At 42.7% G+C, this 16,360-nt stretch overlaps 5 non-coding genes across 5 annotated transcripts; 3 read left to right on the forward strand and 2 right to left on the reverse strand.

Moving 5' to 3' along the window:
• Positions 1–1,778: 1,778 nt before the first annotated feature.
• On the reverse strand, positions 1,779–1,892 carry LOC140276395 (U5 spliceosomal RNA). The gene has a single exon (XR_011908993.1). It is a non-coding gene; the product is annotated as a U5 spliceosomal RNA (small nuclear RNA).
• Positions 1,893–2,303: 411 nt separating this feature from the next.
• LOC140276358 (U2 spliceosomal RNA) lies at positions 2,304–2,494 on the reverse strand. Its single transcript, XR_011908958.1, has one exon. It is a non-coding gene; the product is annotated as a U2 spliceosomal RNA (small nuclear RNA).
• Positions 2,495–5,809: 3,315 nt separating this feature from the next.
• LOC140276137 (U2 spliceosomal RNA) lies at positions 5,810–6,000 on the forward strand. Its single transcript, XR_011908820.1, has one exon. It is a non-coding gene; the product is annotated as a U2 spliceosomal RNA (small nuclear RNA).
• Positions 6,001–6,411: 411 nt separating this feature from the next.
• Positions 6,412–6,525, forward strand: LOC140275772 (U5 spliceosomal RNA). Its single transcript, XR_011908489.1, has one exon. It is a non-coding gene; the product is annotated as a U5 spliceosomal RNA (small nuclear RNA).
• Positions 6,526–6,823: 298 nt separating this feature from the next.
• On the forward strand, positions 6,824–7,011 carry LOC140276068 (U2 spliceosomal RNA). The gene has a single exon (XR_011908756.1). It is a non-coding gene; the product is annotated as a U2 spliceosomal RNA (small nuclear RNA).
• The last annotated feature ends 9,349 nt before the right edge of the window (positions 7,012–16,360 follow it).

Consider the following 16,360-nt stretch of genomic DNA (forward strand, 5'->3'; position numbering starts at 1 on the left):
CCGCGTTTTACAAACCATGGTCGGACATTCACAGCTTCCTCTCCACCATACTTGTATGGTGGGATATTCACACCCACTTGCATCCGAAGACCTCCGCCCCCACTTTTGTTGATATTTAGTCGGTCATTCACACCTTACCCGTTTTCTTGCAGCCAAACACCTCTGATCTCGCTTTTGATGATGTAAGATTGGGCATTCAGACCTTGCTTTTCCTGCTTTTCACCAACCATAGACGGACATTCACACCTTCTTGCAGCCGAACACTTCCGCTCCACCTTTTAGGTTTCTATCACACCTTTTTTTTCACCGCATTTTATAGATTATGGTTGGAAATTCTCAACCACTCATCCGAAGACCTCTCCTCCCGCTTTTGTTAATATATTTGAACTTTAGTCAGACATTCACACCTACTTGCAGCCGAACACCACCTCTCTAGCTTTTGATGATGTATGGTCCGGCATTCTTACCGTTTATAACACATTTTTCAGCAATTATGGTAGGACATTCACACCTTCTTGCAGCTGAACACCTCCTCTCCCACTTATGATCATGTGCGGATTGATTTTCGAAAATTTTCTTTCATGTTTTCTAGCAATTAATGATGGACATTTAGACCTTGCAGCTGAACACCTCCGCTCCCGCTTTTGATCATACATTGTCAGGCATTCGAACCTTGTCTTACCCGCTTTTTACAAACTTTAGTCAAACATTCACACCTTTTTGCAGCCGAACACAGTTTTTTGCAGCCGAATTTGGGCATTCGAACCTTTTCATACCCACTTTTTACCAACTATGGTCGGACATTCACACCGTCTTACAGCGGAACACCTCCGCTCCCTCTTTTGATGGTGTATGTTCGGGCATTCGAACCTTTTCTTACCCGCTTTTTACAAACTATGCTCGGACATACAAACCTTCTTGTAGCCGAACACATCCACTCCTGCTTTTGATGATGTATGGTTGGGCATTCGAACCTACTTGTTGCCCGCTTTTCATTAATTATGGGTGGACATTCACACCTTGTCGCAGCCAAACACCTCCGCTCCCTGTTTTGATCAAGTATGGTTGGACATTCGCACCTTTTCTCACCCGCTTTTTGCAAACTATGGTCGGCCATTCACAGCTTCCTCTCCACCATACTTGTATGGTGGGATATTCACACCCACTTGCATCCGAAGACCTCCGCCCCCACTTTTGTTGATATTTAGTCGGTCATTCGCACCTTACCCACTTTTGGCAAACTATGGCCTTCTTGCAGCCAAAAACCTCTGATCTCGCATTTGATGATGTAAGGTTGGATATTCAGACCTTGCTTCACCTGCTTTTCACCAAATATAGTCGGACATTCACACCTTCTTGCAGCCGAACACTTCCGCTCCACCTTTTAGTTTTCTATGGGGCATTCACACCTTTTTTTGCATCGCATTTTATAAAAACACCACAGGAACACCGTATTGAGGCTTTGTTCTGACCGCTCATTCGGTGTCGCGTTTCTTTCAAGCAATTCTCCTGGTTAGCCCGCACTCGGCTCGCTTCCAGAGCCGTGTTAAAGTCTACTTCGCATTCCGCACCTCCGCCCACCCGCTGCACTGAGCACTCTTCAGCCCTTTTAAATGGTATAACTTTACACTACCGCACGCTCCAGCGAGCACCATTCAAGCAACAACTTTGCACTCCAGCTTCGAACATCGGCACAGTCGCAACAAGTAAGGCGACTCTACTCAGAGAAGTCACTCTGCACAGTAACAAGATTTCTTTTGCACAGACAGAAAGGGCTTCACCCGCAAAGGTAAAGCCTGCCAAAAATAGAAACAATTCATTAGTGCTGCTCTCCACGGAAGTCTTTAGTAAAAGGCGAAAGACTTGTACATTATGAAGAGAAACCAGAGTACGATTATCCATCACTGCGGGAGCAGGGCATCAGGCTAGTTGGCATAGCCACCTTCCCCATGGTGAGCTTTGCTTGGTTGAGACGCTTGATCCCCCCCCTTGCTCCTCAGCTGACCAAGTAGGAACAATCGGGCCCTGTTCGATGGCTGCCTTGTCTTTTACTCTGTGCAAAAGACAAGGCAGCCACAAACAACACGGGAACACCGTATTGAGGCTTTGTTCTGACCGCTCATTCGGTGTCGCGTTTCTTTCAAGCAATTCTCCTGGTTAGCCCGCACTCGGCTCGCTCCCAGAGCCGTGTTAAAGTCTACTTCGCATTCACTCTCTTTTCTCAGCAGACAAAAAGAAAGTTTCATCTTGGGCTCCCTGAAACTTCCATCCTGCACCGCTGTTTGCTTTTTCACAAGAGCAGAGGAGAGCGCACCATTCCCAGCGGCACTGCAGTACCGGGTCGATGCTTGGAGTGAATGGAGCAAGCTCCTTTTTTAACTCCTATTGATAAAAATCCATTTAATATGTAGTCCTCGCATAGAGGACACATCAGACATTAAACTGATAAGAACAGATACTACACTTGATCTTAGCCAAAAGGCCGAGAAGCGATAACTGTCCACTGGTTCACGTCCGAGGGCCCTTCCTGGCACCATGCGCACTTGTAGCGGTGTTCTTTTTATGGCCATAGTGTCACTTTGCACCTCCGCCCACCCGCTGCACTGAGCACTCTTCAGCCCTTTTAAATGGTATAACTTTACACTACCGCACGCTCCAGCGAGCACCATTCAAGCAACAACTTTGCACTCCCAGCTTCGAACATCGGCACAGTCGCAACAAGTAAGGCGACTCTACTCAGAGAAGTCACTCTGCACAGTAACAAGATTTCTTTTGCACTGACAGAAAGGGCTTCATCCGCAAAGGTAAAGCCTGCCAAAAATAGAAACAACTCATTAGTGCTGCTCAACATTGTACTTTGCAGTAAAAGAAAGAGCAAATCTAAAGATTCAGGAATCCAAGAATAAGCTTACTTCCATGAGTTCTTCACGATTTCGGATTTTGCTATAAAATGAATTCCTTCACTCAAACTAAATTAAAACTGCTAAACCGCGAATCTGTTACATGCAAGGCAGATGTCAAATTCACCGAAATAGGATCTAAGGGTATTTGGCCAATCGAGCTGTAGCAGCTTTGGTAAAAGAGTATAAGTTGAAGAGTTTGTGAATAAAGGTGTGCGCACACATAGTGAGTTGTAGGAAAATAGGCAGGGAGCAATGCCGGCTGGGGTATAGGTTCTTGTATGTTGTCTGACTGTTTGATTTGAATGTGTTGTGTAAATGTCCTGTTGAATGTTACATGTTTGGGCTTTGACACGCTTCACTGTGGTTGTTAACTGTGTGGTGTGTCCTGAAATGTTATATGTTTGGGCTGTGTGAGATGCTTAATGCTTTTCAGTAGCAACCCACTTATTCATATATAGCAACTGACAACATAAGAAGTCCGGACATACTTTGATAGTAGTTGTAGAAGTATCCTTATTGATAATAGATAAACTAATTCATAGTGATAGAACAGTAGATGAACAGGTGCCTGCACATGTCTCATGAAAATAAAATGGGTGTATGATTGCTGACGGCAGAGCAATACTGCCAAACTTATGAGTTCTTGTGGCAAACTTGATTCAGTGTCTTGACGTGTATACGCTGTTTCGCTGACTTGTCACAAGAAACAAAGTGTGTTTGATAAGATCCGACCATTTTATTACAGGAGGATCAGTATGTATGGATTCTGATGTGACTGATAAACCCATTCGTATCTTAAGCATAATCTAACAACGCCCTGGCACACAATCAAAAAAAAAAAGAGAGAGCGGTTTTGTGTCCCCACAGTCCATAATGTAGAAAAGAGAGAAAAAAGCCTTTCTGATTTGGTGTGTGTGCTCACAGTGCAGAGTGTAGAGAAAAGAGAGAAAAGAAAGCCGTTTTGGTGTCACGGGTGTTGTGACTTACACACACACATTTCTGAATTGAGAAAGGAAATTATTTTAGAGGAAGCACTAGAGTTTAGATCCCACATTTGTTGATAGGTATTCATTTAATTTTTCTTTTAATCAGTTTTAAAGTGAATACTAACTGAGAAATGAAAAAGGTGAAGAGTTTAGAAGCTTGGTTCAAGAGCAAAACTTGGTTTATGATCAGCTGAGTCTCTAAACAGAACAGCAAAGGGCTTCATCGAACATTTAAAAAAGATTCAGATTGTTAGAATATCCAGAATTTATAGGAATGGTGGTGATTACTCTTATTTTCTAGAATGGAAATAACTGCACCATGTCTGTTTTATGAATTTAAGGGGCTAAAAAGTTTTGTTCTCGTTTTTCTATGATTAACCGAATGTATGTGAGAGTCCAAAGAGACAGAAGGGTTACGGCCGAGCGCTGGACCTTCCAAAAAAGATGAGACAGGCTGGACCCGTGCCATACTAGTTAAGACCTGCCAGTGGATAACAGGTTCTTTAAACTCACACAAACTCACACACGTTCGCACACATACACCCATACACACACACATTCTTGAACTTGCTGCAAGATTAAACCTTTGCATTAACTGACTCCAGCAACTCTGAGTCTCATTGAGAGACTTTTCTCAACAATTGGGTCCTCAAACCAGATCTCAACGTTTTTTCCGCTGTCCAGGGTCGGAGCTGAAACCGTGCACGGGGGAGTCCAGTACTCCTAATGAAAGACCCCCTGCTGAATTGCGGTAATTAGGGGCCAGTGTCCACTGAAAGGGGGAAAAAGGGACGAGATCGTACTTTTGAATCAATGGCCAGAAGCCATTGGCAGTGCAGGCATCAACAATAATGGTGTTATTTTACCCATTAACACTTAAGGTACCTCATGCAGTGGCTGTGATATGGTTACTTAACAAAATATCTTTACCAGACATCTCTCCTACATAACAGTTCTTCTTTCACAGCCACACCTTGTTGTCGAGAGATGTGCTACACTTAATCCATCCACACTGCTACCTACCCCACAGATGGAAAGCCTCATGATTGCATGTCAGAAATAACCATCAGTGTTTTACCCAGGCCAGACTTAACTGATATACGTTATGAAAATGCAGAAATAACTATATTTATTCAACAGATCAAGGAAAAAAACCCTGATGGCACAAATGCTACAGGATTTGCAATAGTAACAGAAACTGAAGTTTTCTTAAAACAACCACTACCAAAAAATTACTCTGTTCAAGCAGTCGAATTGGTAGCTTTAACTGAAGCTTGTAAATTAAATAACAAAAAGGTTGTTAACGTTTACACTGACAGTCAGTATGCCTTCTCAACTGTACATGTGTTAACACAGCATTGGAAAAACAGGTATGTTGACATCCACAGCTAAATGTATAAACTACAAATATTTTAGCATTATGAGATGTTATTCAATTGCCATCTACAATAGACTCGTATGAATGACCGGAAGGAAAACCATACTGCCAAAGAATTTGTATAAATATGCTGCAGTATTGAGCCACAGACCATGTCATGTCTCAACAGGAGTGATGGAAGCAATAATGAACAAGGTTTTTACAGCATATGGTTTTACTAATTATTGAAATTTTTTTTTAGAATAAATAAATGAATAAAGTTTTGTCTAGCAGGTCAAATATGTGCAAAATACATTCCACAGGGCAATCTAAGACCAAAACGAAGATAATTCCCTAAGCCAGTGTATCTTTTTCAACATATTTGTTTGAATTTCATTATTTCATTATTGTGTAGATTTCATTGAACTAAATTAATGTTAAGGGAAACGATTCTGCTCAGTGACAACAGAGGTTTTTACCAAACGGTCTGAAATATTTCCACGTGCATAAGCAGATGCACATTGTGCCAGGAAGGGCCCTCGGACGTGAACCAGTGGACAGTTATCGCTTCTCTGCCTTTTGGCTAAGATCAAGTGTAGTATCTGTTCTTATCAGTTTAATGTCTGATATGTCCTCTATGCGAGGACTACATATTAAATGGATTTTTATCAATAGGAGTTGAAAAAGGAGCTTGCTCCGTTCACTCCAAGCATCGACCCGGTACTGCAGTGCCGCTGGGAACGGTGCGCTCTCCTCTGCTCTTGTGAAAAAGCAAACAGCGGTGCAGGATGGAAGTTTCAGGGAGCCCAAGATGAAACTTTCTTTTAATCTGCTGAGAAAAGAGAGTGAATGCGAAGCAGACTTTAACACGGCTCTGGGAGCGAGCCGTGTGCGGGCTAACCGGGAGAATTGCTTGAAAGAAATGCGACACCGAATGAGCGGTCAGAACAAAGCCTCAATACGGTGTTCCCGTGTTGTTTGTGGCTGCCTTGTCTTTTGCACAGAGTAAAAGACAAGGCAGCCATCGAATAGGGCCAGATTGTTCCTACTTGGTCAGCCGAGGAGCAAGGGGGGGTAGCAAGCGTCTCAACCAAGAAAAGCTCACCATGGGGAAGGTGGCTATGCCAACTAGCCTGATGCCCTGCTCCCGCAGTGATGGATAATCGTACTCTGGTTTCTCTTCATAACGTACAAGTCTTTCGCCTTTTACTAAAGACTTCTGTGGAGAGCAGCACTAATGAATTGTTTCTGTTTTTGGCAGGCTTTACCTTTGGGGGTGAAGCCCTTTCTGTCTGAGCAAAAGAAATCTTGTTAATGTGCAGAGTGACTTCTCTGAGTAGAGTCGCCTTACTTGTTGCGACTGTGCCGATGTTCGAAGCTGGAGTGCAAAGTTGTTGCTTGAATGGTGCTCGCTGGAGCGTGCGGTAGTGTAAAGTTATACCATTTAAAAGGGCTGAAGAGTGCTCAGTGCAGCGGGTGGGCGGAGGTGCAAAGAGACACTATGGCCATAAAAAGAACACCGCTACAAGTGCGCATTGTGCCAGGAAGGGCCCTCGGACGTGAACCAGTGGACAGATATCGCTTCTCGGCCTTTTGGCTAAGATCAAGTGTAGTATCTGTACTTATCAGTTTAATATGTGATATGTCTATGGAAGGACTACATATTAAATGGATTTGTATCAATAGGAGTTGAAAAAGGAGCTTGCTCCGTTCACTCCAAGCATCGACCCGGTACTGTAGTGCCGCTGGGAACGGTGCGCTCTCCTCTGCTCTTGTGAAAAAGCAAACAGTGGTGCAGGATGGAAGTTTCAGGAAGCCCAAGATGAAACTTTCTTTTTGTCTGCTGAGAAAAGAGAGTGAATGCGAAGTAGACTTTAACACGGCTCTGGGAGCGAGCCGAGTGCGGGCTAACCGGGAGAATTGCTTGAAAGAAACGCGACACCGAATGAGCGCTCAGAACAAAGCCTCGGTGTTCCTGTGGTGTTTTTATAAAATGCAGTGAAAAAAAAGGTGCGAATGCCCCATAGAAAACTTAAAGGTGGAGCGGAAGTGTTCGGCTGCAAGAAGGTGTGAATGTCCGACTATATTTGGTGAAAAGCAGGTGAAGCAAGGTCTGAATGCCCAACCTTACATCATCAAAAGCGAGATCAGAGGTTTTTGGCTGCAAGAAGGCCATAGTTTGCCAAAAGCGGGTAAGGTACGAATGACCGACTAAATATCAACAAAAGTGGGGGCGGAGGTCTTCGGATGCAAGTAGGTGTGAATATCCCACCATACAAGTATGGTGGAGAGGAAGCTGTGAATGGCCGACCATAGTTTGCAAAAAGCGGGTGAGAAAAGGTGCCAATGTCCAACCATACATGATCAAAACAGGGAGCGGAGGTGTTTGGCTGCGACAAGGTGTGAATGTCCACCCATAATTAATGAAAAGCGGGCAACAAGTAGGTTCGAATGCCCAACCATACATCATCAAAAGCAGGAGTGGATGTGTTCGGCTACAAGAAGGTTTGAATGTCCGAGCATAGTTTGTAAAAAGCGGGTAAGAAAAGGTTCGAATGCCCGAACATACACCATCAAGAGAGGGAGCGGAGGTTTTCCGCTGTAAGACGGTGTGAATGTCCGACCATAGTTGGTAAAAAGTGGGTATGAAAAGGTTCGAATGCCCAAATTCGGCTGCAAAAAACTGTGTTCGGCTGCAAAAAGGTGTGAATGTTTGACTAAAGTTTGTAAAAAGCGGGTAAGACAAGGCGCGAATGCCTGACAATGTATGATCAAAAGCGGGAGCGGAGGTGGTCAGCTGCAAGAAGGTCTAAATGTCCATCATTAATTGCTAGAAAACATGAAAGAAAATTTTCGAAAATCAATCCGCACATGATCATAAGTGGGAGAGGAGGTGTTCAGCTGCAAGAAGGTGTGAATGTCCTACCATAATTGCTGGAAAATGTGTTAGAAACGGTAAGAATGCCGGACCATACATCATCAAAAGCTAGAGAGGTGGTGTTCGGCTGCAAGTAGGTGTGAATGTCTGACTAAAGTTCAAATATATTAACAAAAGCGGGAGGAGAGGTCTTCGGATGAGTGGTTGAGAATTTCCAACCATAATCTATAAAATGCGGTGAAAAAAAAGGTGTGATAGAAACCTAAAAGGTGGAGCGGAAGTGTTCGGCTGCAAGAAGGTGTGAATGTCCGTCTATAGTTGGTGAAAAGCAGGAAAAGCAAGGTCTGAATGCCCAATCTTACATCATCAAAAGCGAGATCAGAGGTGTTTGGCTGCAAGAAAACGGGTAAGGTGTGAATGACCGACTAAATATCAACAAAAGTGGGGGCGGAGGTCTTCGGATGCAAGTGGGTCTGAATATCCCACCATACAAGTATGGTGGAGAGGAAGCTGTGAATGGCCGACCATAGTTTGCAAAAAGCGGGTGAGAAAAGGTGCGAATGTCCAAACATACATGATCAAAACAGGGAGCGGAGGTGTTTGGCTGCGACAAGGTGTGAATGTCCACCCATAATTAATGAAAAGCGGGCAACAAGTAGGTTCGAAAGCCCAACCATACATCAACAAAAGCAGGAGTGGATGTGTTTGGCTACAAGAAGGTTTGAATGTCCGAGCATAGTTTGTAAAAAGCGGGTAAGACAAGGAGCGAATGCCCGACAATGTATGATCAAAAGAGGGAGCGGAGTTGTTCGGCTGCAAGGTCTGAATTTCCAACCATAATTTGTAAAAACCGTTGAAGAAATGCCTCGAAAGCCCGAACATACACCATCAAAAGAGGGAGCGGAGGTGTTCCGCTGTAAGACGGTGTGAATGTCCGACCATAGTTGGTAAAAAGCGGGTAAGAAAAGGTTAAAATACCCGACTATACACCATCAAAAGCGGGAGCGGAGGTGTTCAGCTGCAAGAAGGTCTGAATGTCCACCAATAATTACTGAAAAATGGGTAAGAAAAGGTGTGAATGCCCAACTATACATCATCAAAAGCAGAAGTGGATGTGTTCGGCCACAAGAAGGTTTGAATGTCTGACCATAGTTTGTAAAAAGCGGGTAAGAAAAGGTGCGAATGCCCGACAATGTATGATCAAAAGAGGGAGTGGAGGTTTTCGGCTACAAGAAGGTTTGAATGTCCGACCATAGTTTGTAAAAAGTGGGTAAGAAAAGGTGCGAATGCCCGAACATACACCATCAAAAGAGGGAGCGGAGGTGTTCCGCTGAAAGACGGTGTGAATGTCCGACCATAGTTTGTAAAAAGCGGGTAAGAAAAGGTTTCGAATGCCCAAATATATACCATCAAAAGCGGAAGCGGAGGTGTTCGGCTGCAAGAAGGTGTGAACGTCCGACCAAAGTCTGTAAAAAGCAGTTAAGAAAAGGTTCGAATATCCAACCAAACATAATCAAAAGTGGGAGCAGAGCTGTTCGACTGCAAGTAGGTGTGAATGTCCACCCATAATTCCTGAAAAATGGGTAAGAAAAGGTGCGAATGCCCAACCATACATCATCAAAAGAAGAAGTGGATGTGTTCTGCTACAAGGTTTGAATAGCCGACCATAGTTTGTAAAAAGTGGGTAAGAAAAAGTTTGAATGCCTGAACATACACCATCAAAAGAGGGAGTGGAGGTGTTCCGCTGTAAGACGGTGTGAATGTCCGACCATAGTTGGTAAAAAGCGGGTAAGAAAAGGTTAAAATACCCGACTGTACACAATCAATAGCGGGAGCGGAGTTGTTCGGCTACAAGAAGGTGTGAAAGTCCGACCGTGGTTTGTAAAACGCGGGTAAGTCAAGTTGCGAATGCCCGACAATGTATGATCAAAAGAGGGAGCGGAGTTGTTCGGCTGCAAGGTCTGAATTTCCAACCATAATTTGTAAAAACAAGGGAAGAAAAGCCTCGAAAGCCCGACTATACACAATCAAAAGCGGGAGCGGAGGTGTTCAGCTGCAAGAATGTCTGAATGTCCACCAATAATTACTCAAAAATGGGTAAGAAAAGGTGTGAATGCCCAACTATACATCATCAAAAGCAGAAGTGGATGTGTTCGGCCACAAGAAGGTTTGAATGTCCGACCATAGTTTGTAAAAAGCGGGTAAGAAAAGGTGCGAATGCCCGACAATGTATGATCAAAAGAGGGAGTGGAGGTTTTCGGCTACAAGAAGGTTTGAATGTCCGACCATAGTTTGTAAAAAGCGGGTAAGAAAAAGTGCGAATGCCCGAACATACACCATCAAAAGAGGGAGCGGAGGTGTTCCGCTGAAAGACGGTGTGAATGTCCGACCATAGTTGGTAAAAAGCGGGTAAGAAAAGGTTCGAATGCCCGAATATATACCATCAAAAGCGGAAGTGGAGGTGTTCGGCTACAAGAAGGTGTAAACGTCCAACCAAAGTTTGTAAAAAGCAGTTAAGAAAAGGTTCGAATATCCAACCAAACATAATCAAAAGTGGGAGCAGAGCTGTTTGACTGCAAGTAGGTGTGAATGTCCACCCATAATTCCTGAAAAATGGGTAAGAAAAGGTGCGAATGCCCAACCATACATCATCAAAAGAAGAAGTAGATGTGTTCTGCTACAAGAAGGTTTGAATGTCTGACCATAATTTGTAAAAAGTGGGTAAGAAAAAATTCGAATGCCCGAAAATACACCATCAAAAGCGGGAGCGGAGGTGTTCAGCTGCAAGAAGGTCTGAAGGTCCACCAATAATTACTGAAAAATGGGTAAGAAAAGGTGTGAATGCCCAACTATACATCATCAAAAGCAGAAGTGGATGTGTTCTGCCACAAGAAGGTTTGAATGTCCGACCATAGTTTGTAAAAGGCGGGTAAGAAAAGGTTTGAATGCCCGAACATACACAATCAAAAGAGGGAGCGGAGGTGTTTCGCTGCAAGAAGGTGTGAATGTCCGAGCATAGTTTGTAAAAAGTGAGTAAGAAAAGGTTCGAATGCCAGAACATACACCATCAAAAGAGGGAGCGGAGGTGTTCCGCTGTAAGAAGGTGTGAATGTCCGACCATAGTTGGTAAAAAGCGGGTAAGAAAAGGTTAAAATACCCAACTCTACACAATCAATAGCGGGAGCGGAGTTGTTCGGCTAAAAGAAGGTGTGAAAGTCCGACCATGGTTTGTAAAAAACGGGTAAGAAAAGGTTCGAATGCCAAAATATACACCATCAAAAGCGGAAGCCGAGGTGTTCGGCTGCAAGTAAGTGTGAATGTCAGATCATAATTTGCAAAAAGCTGATGAGAAAGGTGTGAATGACCGACAATAATTGCTGAAAAATGTGTTAGAAAAGGTAAGAATGCCGGACCATTCATCATCAAAAGCGGGAGAACAGGTGTTCGGCTGTAAGAAGCTGTGAATGTCCAGCCATAATTACTCAAAAACGGGTAAGAAAAGGTAGTATTGCCAGACCATAAATGATCAAAACAGGGAGCGGAGGGGTTCCGCTGTAAGAAGGTGTGAATGTCCGACCATAATTGGTAAAAAGCGGGTAAGAAAAGGTTAAAATACGCGACTGTACACAATAAATAGCGGGAGCGGAGTTGTTTGGCTACTAAAAGGTGTGAAAGTCCGACCAAAATTCCTCAAAAATGGGTAAAAAAAAAGGTGCGAATGCCCACCCATACATCATCAAAAGCAGGACTGGATGTGTTCGGCTACAAGAAGTTTTGAATGTCCGAGCATAGTTTGTAAAAAGCGGGTAAGAAAAGGTTCGAATGCCCGAACATACACCATCAAAAGAGGGAGCGGAGGTGTTCCGCCATAAGAAGGTGTGAATGTCCGACCGTAGTTGGTAAAAAGTGGGTAAGAAAAGGTTAAAATACCCGACTGTGCACAATCAATAGCGGGAGCGAATGTGTTCGGCTACAAGAAGGTGTGAAAGTCCGACCATGTTTTGTAAATAGCGGGTAAGAAAAGGTGCGAATGCCCGACAATGTATGATCAAAAGAAGGAGCGGAGGTTTTCGGCTAAAAGAAGGTCTGAATGTCCAACCATAATTTGTAAAAACCGGGGAAGAAAAGGCTCGAAAGTCCGACTATACACCATCAAAAGCGGGAGCAGAGGGGTTCAGCTGCAAGAAGGTCTGAATGTCCATCAATAATTGCTAGAAAACATGAAAGAAAATTTTCGAATATCAAACCGCACATGATCATAAGTGGGAGCGGAGGTGTTCAGCTGCAAGAAGGTGTGAATGTCCATCCTAAATTCCTCAAAAATGGGTAAAAAAAAAGGTGCAAATGCCCAACCATACATCATCAAAAGCAGGACTCGATGTGTTCGGCTACAAGAAGGTTTGAATGTCCGAGCATAGTCTGTTCTTATCAGTTTAATGTCTGATATGTCCTCTATGCGAGGACTACATATTAAATGGATTTTTATCAATAGGAGTTGAAAAAGGATAAGTGCGAATGACCGACTAAATATCAACAAAAGTGTCTTCGGATGCAAGTGGGTGTGAATATCCCACCATACAAGTATGGTGGAGAGGAAGCTGTGAATGGCCGACCATAGTTTGCAAAAAGCGGGTGAGAAAAGGTGCGAATGTCCAACCATACATGATCAAAACAGGGAGTGGAGGTGTTTGGCTGCGACAAGGTGTGAATGTCCACCCATAATCAATTAAAAGCGGGCAACAAGTAGGTTCGAATGCCCAACCATACATCAACAAAAGCAAGAGTGGATGTGTTTGGCTACAAGAAGGTTTGAATGTCCGAGCATAGTTTGTAAAAAGTGGGTAAGGAAAGGTGCGAATGCCCGAACATACACCATCAAAAGAGGGAGCGGAAGTGTTCCGCTGTAAGATGGTGCGAATGTCCGACCATAGTTGGTAAAAAGCGGGTAAGAAAAGGTTCGAATGCCCGAATATATACCATCAAAAGCGGAAGCGGAGGTGTTCGGCTGCAAGAAGGTGTGAACGTCCGACCAAAGTTTCTAAAAAGCAGTTAAGAAAAGGTTCGAATATCCAACCAAACATAATCAAAAGTGGGAGCAGAGCTGTTCGACTGTAAGTAGGTGTGAATGTCCACCCATAATTCCTGAAAAATGGGTAAGAAAAGGTGCGAATGCCCAACCATACATCATCAAAAGAAGAAGTGGATGTGTTCGGCTACAAGAAGGTTTGAATGTCCGAGCATAGTCTGTTCTTATCAGTTTAATGTCTGATATGTCCTCTATGCGAGGACTACATATTAAATGGATTTTTATCAATAGGAGTTGAAAAAGGATAAGTGCGAATGACCAACTAAATATCAACAAAAGTGTCTTCGGATGCAAGTGGGTGTGAATATCCCACCATACAAGTATGGTGGAGAGGAAGCTGTGAATGGCCGACCATAGTTTGCAAAAAGCGGGTGAGAAAAGGTGCGAATGTCCAACCATACATGATCAAAACAGGGAGTGGAGGTGTTTGGCTGCGACAAGGTGTGAATGTCCACCCATAATCAATGAAAAGCGGGCAACAAGTAGGTTCGAATGCCCAACCATACATCAACAAAAGCAAGAGTGGATGTGTTTGGCTACAAGAAGGTTTGAATGTCCGAGCATAGTTTGTAAAAAGTGGGTAAGGAAAGGTGCGAATGCCCGAACATACACCATCAAAAGAGGGAGCGGAAGTGTTCCGCTGTAAGATGGTGCGAATGTCCGACCATAGTTGGTAAAAAGCGGGTAAGAAAAGGTTCGAATGCCCGAATATATACCATCAAAAGCGGAAGCGGAGGTGTTCGGCTGCAAGAAGGTGTGAACGTCCGACCAAAGTTTCTAAAAAGCAGTTAAGAAAAGGTTCGAATATCCAACCAAACATAATCAAAAGTGGGAGCAGGGCTGTTCGACTGCAAGTAGGTGTGAATGTCCACCCATAATTCCTGAAAAATGGGTAAGAAAAGGTGCGAATGCCCAACCATACATCATCAAAAGAAGAAGTGGATGTGTTCTGCTACAAGAAGGTTTGAATGTCCGACCATACTTTGTAAAAAGTGGGTAAGAAAAAGTTCGAATGCCCGAACATACACCATCAAAAGAGGGAGCGGAGGTGTTCCGCTGTAAGACGGTGTGAATGTCCGACCATAGTTGGTAAAAAGTGGGTAAGAAAAGGTTCGAATGCCAGAACATACACCATCAAAAGAGGGAGCGGAGGTGTTCCGCTGTAAGACGGTGTGAATGTCCGACCATAATTGGTAAAAAGCGGGTAAGAAAAGGTTAAAATACCCGACTGTACACAATCAATAGTGGGAGCGGAGTTGTTCGGCTACAAGAAGGTGTGAAAGTCCGACCATGGTTTGTAAAACGCGGTTAAGAAAAGGTGCGAATGCCCGACAATGTATGATCAAAAGAGGGAGCGGAGGTTTTCGGCTGCAAGAAGGTCTGAATTTCCAACCATAATTTGTAAAAACCGGGGAAGAAAAGGCTCGAAAGCCCGACTATACACCATCAAAAGCGGGAGCAGAGGTGTTCAGCTGTAAGAAGGTCTCAATGTCCATCAATAATTGCTAGAAAACATGAAAGAAAATTTTCGAATATCAAACCGCACATGATCATTTGCGGGAGAGGAGCTGTTCAGCTGCAAGAAGGTGTAATATATATAATAATATAATTCCTGAAAAATGGATAAAAAAGGTGCGAATGCCCAACCATACAACATCAAAAGCAGGTGTGAATGTGAGATCATAATTTGCAAAAACCTGATGAGAAATGGTGAGAATGCCCGACTATACACCATCAAATGCGGGAGCGGAGGTGTTCGGCTGTGAGTAGGTGTGAATGTCCGACCATACTTGCTGAAAAATATGACAAAGCAGTTTTCACTTGGTTTGAGTGAAGGAATTCATTTTATATCAAAATCCGAAATTGTGTAGAACTCGTGGAAATAAGTTTATTCTCGGATTCCTAAAGGTTTAGTGTTATTCTTTGGTATACTGCAAAGTAATACTTTCTATTTTGTTGAAACCGATTCAGACATGGATAAATATGAAGGACAAAGCAGTTTTAACTTGGTTTGAGTTAAGGAATTCATTTTATATCAAAATCCGAAATTGTGTAGAACTGGAGAAAATAAGCTTATTCTCGGATTACTAAAGGTTTAGTGTTGTTCTTTGGTATACTGCAAAGTAATACTTTCTTTTTTGTTTAAACCTATTCAGACTTGGATAAATATGAAGGACAAAGCAGTTTTAACTTGGTTTGAGTGAAGGAATTCATCTTATATCAAAATCCGAAATTGTGTAGAATTGGTGACAAGAAGCTTATTCTCGGATTCCTAAAGGTTTAGTGTTGTTCTTTGGTATACTGCAAAGTAATACTTTCTTTTTTGTTGAAACCTATTCAGACATGGATAAATATGAAGGACAAAGCAGTTTTAACTTGGTTTGAGTGAAGGAATTCAATTGTATATCAAAATCCGAAATTGTGTAGAACTCGTCAATCGACGCTTATTCTCGGATTCCTGAAAAGGTTTAGAGTTGTTCTTTCCTATCCTGCAAAGTACAACGTTCTTTTTTTGTTTAAAGCTATTTAGACATGGGTAAATATGAAGGACAAAGCAGTTTTAACTTGGTTTGAGTGAAGGAATTCATCTTATATCAAAATCCGAAATTGTGTAGAATTGGTGACAAGAAGCTTATTCTCGGATTCCTAAAGGTTTAGTGTTGTTCTTTGGTATACTGCAAAGTAATACTTTCTTTTTTGTTGAAACCTATTCATACATGGATAAATATTAAGGACAAAGCAGTTTTAACTTGGTTTGAGTGAAGGAATTCATTTTATATCAAAATCCGAAATTGTGTAGAACTCGTGAAAAGAAGCTTATTCTCGGATTCCTGAAAAAAACTAGTGTTGTTCTTTCCTATCCTGCAAAGTACTACGTTCTTTTTTGTTTAAAGCTATTTAGACATGGGTAAATATGAAGGACAAAGCAGTTTTAACTTGGTTTGAGTGAAGGAATTCATTTTATATCAAAATCCGAAATTGTGTAGAACTCGTGAAAATAAGATTATTCTCGGATTCCTAAAGGTTTAGTGTTGTTCTTTCCTATCCTGCAAAGTACAACGTTCTTTTTTGTTTAAAGCTATTATGACATGGATAAATATGCAGGACAAAGCAGTTTTAACTTGGTTTGAGTGAAGGAATTCATTTTAT

This window comes from Leuresthes tenuis, unplaced genomic scaffold, assembly GCF_036924035.1.
Source record: "Leuresthes tenuis unplaced genomic scaffold, fLeuTen1.0.hap1 SCAF_18, whole genome shotgun sequence".
Taxonomy (NCBI): domain Eukaryota; kingdom Metazoa; phylum Chordata; class Actinopteri; order Atheriniformes; family Atherinopsidae; genus Leuresthes; species Leuresthes tenuis.